The sequence below is a fragment of the Oncorhynchus kisutch genome, linkage group LG20 (assembly GCF_002021735.2).
Source record: "Oncorhynchus kisutch isolate 150728-3 linkage group LG20, Okis_V2, whole genome shotgun sequence".
NCBI lineage: Eukaryota > Metazoa > Chordata > Actinopteri > Salmoniformes > Salmonidae > Oncorhynchus > Oncorhynchus kisutch.
Genome location: NC_034193.2, coordinates 51925142 through 51934561, shown reverse-complemented (window position 1 = coordinate 51934561; position 9420 = coordinate 51925142).

Genomic DNA, 9420 nt, shown 5'->3' with positions numbered 1-9420 from the left:
TTGACAATGAGTTATGATCACGATGATGAGTGGTTATCAGTTTGTTCTATCCCTCCATCCCTATCTCAATCTCTCCTCTCATTCAGCATGTGAGGTCAAGTGTCACTCTAGTCTCTGTTGTCAAGGCTGCCAATAACCCACACAACGGTGCCATGGCAACCATTTCCAAGGTAACAAGTATTTTGTTTCTAGACACCTGGAGCTGTGCTCACACAACTTGCCATTTTAGTAACTTTTACACATCCACCATCAACAAGTTGCGTAATGTATGTGCATGTAATTGCTGCATTTAACACAATGCAAATTAGTAAGGAATGTTTACAGGGCATAGAAACAGTTGATGGTGTTAGGTAGAGTGGCGTTAGGTAGAGTGGCGTTAGGTACAGTGGCGTTAGGTACAGTGGCGTTAGGTACAGTGGCGTTAGGTACAGTGGCGTTAGGTACAGTGGCGTTAGGTAGAGTGGCGTTAGGTAGAGTGGCGTTAGGTAGAGTGGCGTTAGGTAGAGTGGCGTTAGGTAGAGTGGCGTTAGGTACAGTGGCGTTAGGTACAGTGGCGTTAGGTAGAGTGGCGTTAGGTACAGTGGCGTTAGGTACAGTGGCGTTAGGTACAGTGGCGTTAGGTACAGTGGCGTTAGGTAGAGTGGCGTTAGGTAGAGTGGCGTTAGGTAGAGTGGCGTTAGGTAGAGTGGCGTTAGGTACAGTGGCGTTAGGTAGAGTGGCGTTAGGTAGAGTGGCGTTAGGTAGAGTGGCGTTAGGTACAGTGGCGTTAGGTACAGTGGCGTTAGGTACAGTAGCTTTGTGCTAAAATATTTTTTGCGGCGTTTGATAACTTTCATCTCGTGGTATTAACTCGAGTTGCAGAATTGGGATAAAAAGTCTACCTTTTTGGCTTATAGCTGTCTGTCTGGATCTAAATAATGTGGCCACGGCTTTGTTTCATCTGTTAGGAAGAATGACAACAAGTACTGCATGCTGTGTCTAGAGAATGCAGAAGAGGCTCTGGGAATGTTCCTAACCACTGCCAAAATGTAGTGGTTTTTCGTGCGCTTTTCAGCTGCCGTGGTGTCACCCAGGTGGGTGCTACAAGTTTGGCAATGGAGGAGCGGGTCCTATAGAGGAACTGGCCATCAGAGGCGCAGATGTGGTGCACTGATGAAGCGCTCCGGGCCGGTTTGTTTCTCTCTGGCTGTACCATCGATGCCCCGTCTGCTGAAGCTACACTGCCTTTCCAATCCAAACGGCCTCCCAGTCTTTCATCAGAAGCCAAATGGAGACATTCGATGTCCATCTCTACCATCTGAATGTTAATTTAGTTGAGCTTTTTTATGCGCTTTGAGATTTTCTTTAATGAAAAGCTCTGCAAGTTAAATTATTATTACAAAACAATGCCATGAAATGACTAAATATACAAGGAAACCTAACGTTGATTTATTGGAAAAACATTATCAACAATAATAATGTACTAAAATGTATTTCAACACATTTTTCCCCAACACCTCTAGAGAATGCCAATCTGCAACCATTCATCAGTTAGGGGGTGTATTTATTATGAACCAAACGAAAGCCAACACTCTGAAACATTGAGGGACATACCTGAACTTGTCCAATAAGAAACTCTTGTTTTTGTTACAAAAGTTTAGTTTCAAAACATTTTGCTACAGTGTGCACTAATGAATACACCCAAGCCTTGACAATGTATTAGCCTGGGTAGACCAGACTGAACACAGTGTTTCATTGTGAGTGCAGAATTCAGTTTAGTTTAACCGGGGCCAGGCTATCAAAATATTCCCCAGATCCCTTGGTGAGATGGATGTTGGAGTAGAGTGAAGCTGCCTCTAGACACAGGTCAATTTGGGCATCTCCACCAGAAGTGGTTTAGGTTAGGATTTGGGGAGGGTGAATTGATCCTAGATCTATGCCTAAGGGCAACTTCTATCTGGAGCTGAAACGTCAGCCACCACAATGTAGTCCTTAAAGTTGTCCCTAGACACTGATCTAAGGTTAGTTTTAGCCTTGGGAGGGAAAGCTGGTCCTAGATCAGTCTACAGTATCTGGTGCTGATATGGTATGTCAGCCTCCGTGATGCAAAGCCTTAACATGTCTTCATGTGTTACCGTCTCTAGCTGTCGCTGCAGACGTCAAAGTCCCATTCACAGTTGTAGCATGTGGTTATGTAAATAGTGATGGGAGAGGGGGGGGGGGGGGGGGGGGGAGTCACAGGGTGGTGGTAGTGTTGTAATGGACCAGCACAGGTGAAAATACAAGTTCCTCTCTATCCCTACACACTTGTCAAGGAGTTGATTGGGCGCTATACTACATAGGTGAAAAATGTATATAGGAAGTGAGTGGCCTGTGTCGTCCAGCAGCCGCTGACATGGCATGCATGCCAGAGACGGCGTGGGTTTGAATCCGGCCCACTGCCCTTTGACCCTTCCCCTATCTTTCCTGTCTTTCCAACACTATCTTTTCAATAAATAGAGAAAAAAAATAGAAAGGGAATATATCTCGTCCATAAAAAATAAGAGTATTTTTGTTGGAATGATTATAGGTCAATTGTCGATGCAATAGCTTCCACTCGGCTACGCGTATTCTCAAGCAATAACATCGACATCTGTATTATCAACCCAAGAATACCCGTGGTCGAGACGGGAGCACCGGGTATAAACTCCTCCCTCCATCCTGTCTTCTCCCCTCTATCATTCTCTCCTCTTCTTCATTCTTGACTCGTAGAATGACAGATGAGAGGGAGGGAGGGAGGGAGGGGGCCGAAGACATCTGTGAAAATGGTGGCCTGGGAAAGAAAAGTGTTGGATTAGAAAACAAACAATAACATGCACTGTACACAAAGAAAGACAGAAATCGGTGCCTGAAGTGAACTGGTATCAAACAAGCTTTTAACCTACTGTAGCTCTCTCCCTGCCTGCCTGTCTCATTCTCTCTCTCTCGTCCTCTCCCACCCTCTCTCTCTCGTCCTCTCCCACCCTCTCTCTCTCATCCTCTCTCCCCCTTTTATTTTTCTCTTCCTGCCTCCCTCCCTCCTGCTCTCTACCTCCTCTCTCTGCCGGTCTCATTGCGAATAAGGCAGTCAGCATGACTCAACCACACTCTCACTTTCTAATTAGAGACAGTGGATGTCAATCAACAGCTGGGAGTAGAAGAGGGGAGGGAGAGATTGAATGTATCAGCACCATGGACAGCTCCCTGTGGAGAACTCGGGGCTGGTTTACAGACATCGAGTTTACTCCTCTCTCTCACACACACTCTTTCTACCACTACTGTTGAATTTAAGGTTTATATCTTGATTGACTGATATTCTCTCTACCAGCCCATCAAGCACATGGTGTAACCTGCACCTTGAATAGAGGAAATGAGATTCCCACTCTGTCAAAACTCGCACCAACCTTATTCCTGTCTGTCTACTTCCCCTCTCATCGTCATTGACAGGAAGTGCCAAAACAAGTCCGACACGTCAAGTATTCTGACACTATATCCCTCATTACCTGGCTTATAGCTTTCTACCTCTCGCTCGCACTCTTTCTCTCTCTCCCTCTCTTCCACTCTCTCTCTCTCATGTGGTAGACACTAGCAAAGAGTGTGTTTACTGGTAGGCTATGAGAACAGCAAGCTCATCATTACAGGAGGACATTCCTCCTCTACATTACTGTTGGAACAAAAGAGCTGCTGTCAATATGTTGCTGCTGTTTGTCTACAGCATCAGCTCTCCTCCAGGCCCTATAGCCACTGATGCTGGAGTCAAGAGTCACTATTCTAGAACTTTAGGGATCCATTGACAACGTGATCAATCTGTAGCAAATGTATTGTATTTTGTTCCTCATAGTTTTTGGTGTCACTTAGTGACAAAGAAAGAGGTATTTTGTAGAAGAGGGAACACCTAAGTATACTGAAGGCTAAATACACAGTAATGACTATTCCATAAAGACACCTTCTGACCATTGTTAATAGCAGCACCTGTTTTGCCGTCTATGTGAGAGGATTGTGTATTAGGGTTTCTTTGTTTGTCGATACTGTACATCCGGTAGACCAGTGCCTCTAAGTGGAACATAGTAAGCTACTCAGAATAGCAGTGAACTGATTCTTTCAGCCTTATACTGCACACTGTCCATTTCCCCCTCAAGTAACAGACCTTAAAGCAGCCATCAGCAGTAGAAACAGTAACAAAGCTCTTTCCTCGTCCGTTTCTGTAAAAAGCTGAGGGTCTGGAGAAATGCAACCACTCTCAAATTCACTGACATAGCATGCAAGATATCAAAATGATAGTTGTAATCATGTTTTGAGCTCTGACAGTTGAACTAAGCTCATGAGGCATTTATTTATAAGTTAGGTTATATTCTTCAAGAATCAATTGGTACATATTACTTTCTAAGTAAAATAAATTGATGTAGCAACTGCTGATTTCCCTTTTAATTCTTCCTAAAATAAAGAAATGAAACATCATTCCTAGAACAACAAAATACCTAACCAATAAAACACTGTAGAATAATATTCTGTGATATTGTTGACAGTTTTGACAGTGCATGTTTATTTTTAATGGGACCTGTCTTTGGGACCTGTCTATTCATCAACAAATTCCTGCTTCCTTCCCATCAATAAACAAAGTGTTATTCATCTATACTGAACAAAAATAGAAACGTAACATGTAAAGTGTTGGTCCCATGTTTCATGAGCTGAAATAAAAGATAATCCACCCACCTGACAGGTGTGGCATATCATTACACAGGTCATGATCATTACACAGGTGCACCTTGTGCTGGGGACAATACTCAGCCACTCTTAAATGTGCAGTTTTGTCACACAACACAATGCCACAGATGTCTACATTTTGAGGGAGCATGCAATTGACATGCTGACTGTAGGAATGTCCACCAGAGCTGTTGCCAGGTAATTAATGTTAATTTCTCTACCATAAGTCGCCTCCAACATCGTTTTAGATAAATTGGCAGTACACTCGACCAGCCTCGCAAACGTAGACCACGTGTAACCACGCCAGCCCAGGACCTCCACACCTGTCTTCTTGACCTGCATGATCATCTGAGACCAGGCACCCTGACAGCTGATGAAATTGAGGAGTATTTCTGTCTGTAATCATGCCCCTTTGTGGGGAAAAACTCATTCTGATTGACTGGGCCTGGTTCTACAGCACCTCTGCCCAGTCATGTGAAATCCATGAATTAGGGCCTAATGAATGTATTTAAATTGACTGATTTCCTTATATGAACTGTTTCTCAGTAAAATCGTTGAAATTGTTGCATGTTGCGTTTATATTTTTGTTCAGTATAGATTTCGTTTAGAATAGCGTACCAAAAAAAATATAAATACAACTCGATACTAAGCCACTGGTGAATTGTAGACTAAATGTCGCAACACCCGGCACGAGATGACAGGCTTAATAGCTCATAATAATAAGTGATAAGCTCACCCGTCCATCGCACTTCCATCGTTGTCCCAGATCGGATATCTCGAGTCCGTACCACATAGAGTAACCATGTTTTCATTAAAAAATATATAAGCGAGAAACGCCCCCCAATTCATTTATCTTTCGCGGTTAGCATGGTTTAGGCGGTAGGAACGTTCCAAGGATCCCGAATAGCACTTGAACCAATGGGATGAACCAACGCTCATGTCATCTTCCGGCTGATTCTGAACTGCAACCTCTTACTTCTCCGACGCCCATCCAAAAGAAAGAGCACGCCCTCCATCACTCCTAGCTCACACGCTCCTGTAGAAAATGCATGAAACCAAAAGGCTCAGTGGACTTCTTCTTCAAGCTTATTTCCACTGAACAAGAGTGAGGAAAGTCAAATGATGTCCAACAACGACGTGCCTAGAGGCTAAATGACAGTCGGTTTGAAGTTACTGTACAACTTCATATAATGACCATTGTACTAGGTTGCTAAGGGGAATGGTAGCTGTGCCACTTACCTTGGCCCAGAGCATGTCCAACTTGTGCTCTCTCTGCCTGCCTCTCTCTCTCTCACACACGGTTAATGGCTCCATAATCGTCCAAGGCAGACTATTTGGTAATCAGGCGACTGCAGCAAGGCAAAGACCAATATTTGTAATTTACTACGACAGATAGTAGACTCTCTTTGTATTCTGGGGTTCGGTGGTTTGCATTTGGACTTGATCAACACGCACACACACACACACACACACACACACAGGAATACTAATAGTCCTGGTTGCATGGTGGTCCAGATAGTATACAGTGTCAAGTGTGTGTGGGGCCCAGACTCCAGACAGACTGTGACTCCAGGGTCATAGGCATTGTGCCAGGCATACAGAGTGCGAGTCAGGGAGGAGACATCACCATAGCACCAGGAGTCGGAACACACTCATACACACACACACTCTCTCATTTATAAAACGGCTAGATGAGTAGACACGTCTGCTTTTCTTTGCCAACCCGATAACTATGACTGCCTCCAAAATGGCACCCTATTCCCTACACAGTGCACTACATTTGACCACAATGGGCTATATACAGTATATAGTAGTGCACTATGTTCAACGTCTAGTTTTGATTTACATTTGGTTGAGTTGTCAACTAACGTGAATTCAACATGAAATCAAAACATTTCACCATGTCATTGGATTTAGGTTGAATTTTGCGTAAATAAATAGGAAATGCCTTTACGTTGATGACTTTTTCAAAATTGTTTTGGTTGAACTGGTCTGGAAACAGTGTTGATTCAACGTTATCACATAGATTGTTTTGGTTGAACTGGTATGGAAACAGTGTTGATTCAACGTTATCACATAGATTGTTTTGGTTGAACTGGTATGGAAACAGTGTTGATTCAACGTTATCACATAGATTGTTTTGGTTGAACTGGTCTGGAAACAGTGTTGATTCAACGTTATCACATAGATTGTTTTGGTTGAACTGGTCTGGAAACAGTGTTGATTCAACGTTATCACATAGATTGTTTTGGTTGAACTGGTATGGAAACAGTGTTGATTCAACGTTATCACATAGATTGTTTTGGTTGAACTGGTCTGGAAACAGTGTTGATTCAACGTTATCACATAGATTGTTTTGGTTGAACTGGTCTGGAAACAGTGTTGATTCAACGTTATCACATAGATTGTTTTGGTTGAACTGGTATGGAAACAATGTTGATTCAACGTTATCACATAGATTGTTTTGGTTGAACTGGTATGGAAACAGTGTTGATTCAACGTTATCAAATATATTGTTTTGGTTGAACTGGTATGGAAACAATGTTGATTCAACCAGCTTTGGCCCATTTGGTGTCAAGTGTAAATTAGATGGAGAGAACTCCATGAAGAGGGGGAGGAGGGTGGGAGAGACGAGAGGGAGGAGGGTGGGAGAGACGAGGGGGAGGAGGGTGGGAGAGACGAGGGGGAGGAGGGTGGGAGAGACGAGAGGGAGGAGGGTGGGAGAGACGAGGGTGAGGAGGGTGGGAGAGACGAGGGTGAGGAGGGTGGGAGTGACGAGAGGGAGAAGGGTGGGAGAGACGAGGGGGAGGAAGGTGGGAGAGATGAGGGGGAGGAGGGTGGGAGAGACGAGAGGGAGGAGGGTGGGAGAGACGAGGGGGAGGAGGGTGGGAGAGACGAGGGGGAGGAGGATGGGAGAGACGAGAGGGAGGAGGGTGGGAGAGACGAGAGGGAGGAGGGTGGGAGAGAGACATACAGTGAGGGATAAAAGTAGTTGATCCCCTGCTGATTTTGTATGTTTGCCCACTGACAAAGAAATGATCAGTCTATAATTTTAATGGTAGGTTTATTTGAACAGTGAGAGACAGAATAACAACAAAAAATCCAGAAAAACGCATGTCAAAAATGTTATAAATGAGGGAAATAAGTATTTGACCCCCTCTCAATCAGAAAGATTTCTGGCTCCCAGGTATCTTTTATACAGGTAACGAGCTGAGATTAGGAGCACACTCTTAAAGGGAGTGCTCCTAATCTCAGTTTGTTACCTGCATAAAAGACAACAGTCCACAGAAGTAATCAATCAGATTCCAAACTCTCAACCATGGCCAAGACCAAAGAGCTCTCCAAGGATGTCAGGGACAAGATTGTAGACCTACACAAGGCTGGAATGGGCTACAAGACCATCGCCAAGCAGCTTGGTGAGAAGGTGACAACAGTTGGTGCGATTATTGGCAAATGGAAGAAACACAAAAGAACTGTCAATTTCCCTCTGCCTGGGGCTCCATGCAAGATCTCACCTCGGGGAGTTGAAATGATCATGAGAACAGTGAGGAATCAGCCCAGACCTACACGGGAGGATCTTGTCAATGATCTCAAGGCAGCTGGGACCATAGTCACCAAGAAAACATTTGGTAACACTTCGCCGCGAAGGACTGAAATCCTGCAGCGCCCGCAAGGTCCCCCTGCTCAAGAAAGCACATATACATGCCCGTCTGAAGTTTGCCAATGAAAATCTGAATGATTCAGAGGACAACTGGGTGAAAGTGTTGTGGTCAGATGAGACCAAAATGGAGCTCTTTGGCATCAACTTTGGCATAATTCTCTCTTTCTCTCTCTCTCTCTCTCTCTCTCGGAGAACCTGAGCCCTAGGACCATGCCCCAGGACTACCTGACATGATGACTCCTTGCTGTCCCCAGTCCACCTGGCCGTGCTGCTGCTCCAGTTTCAACTGACCTGAGCCCTAGGACCATGCCCCAGGACTACCTGACATGATGACTCCTTGCTGTCCCCAGTCCACCTGACCGTGCTGCTGCTCCAGTTTCAACTGTTCTGCCTTATTATTATACGACCATGCTGGTCATTTATGAACATTTGAACATCTTGGCCATGTTCTGTTATAATCTCCACCCGGCACAGCCAGAAGAGGACTGGCCACCCCACATAGCCTGGTTCCTCTCTAGGTTTCTTCCTAGATTTTGGCCTTTCTAGGGAGTTTTTCCTAGCCACCGTGCTTCTACACCTGCATTGCTTGCTGTTTGGGGTTTTAGGCTGGGTTTCTGTACAGCACTTTGAGATATCAGCTGATGTACGAAGGGCTATATAAATAAATTTGATTTGATTTGATCAACTCAACTCGCCGTGTTTGGAGGAGGAGGAATATTGCCTATGACCCCAAGAACACCATCCCCACCGTTAAACACGGAGATGGAAACATTATGCTTTGGTGGTGTTTTTCTGCTAAGGGGACAGGATAACTTCACCGCATCAAAGGGACAATGGACGGGGCCATGTACCGTCAAATCTTGGGTGAGAACCTCCTTCCCTCAGCCAGGGCATTGAAAATGGGTCGTGGATGGGTATTCCAGCATGACAATGATCCAAAACACACAGCCAAGGCAACAAAGGAGTGGCTCAAGAAGAAGCGCATTAAGGTCCTGGAGTGTCCTAGCCAGTCTGCAGACCTTAATCCCATAGAGAATCTGTGGAGGGAGCTGAAGGTT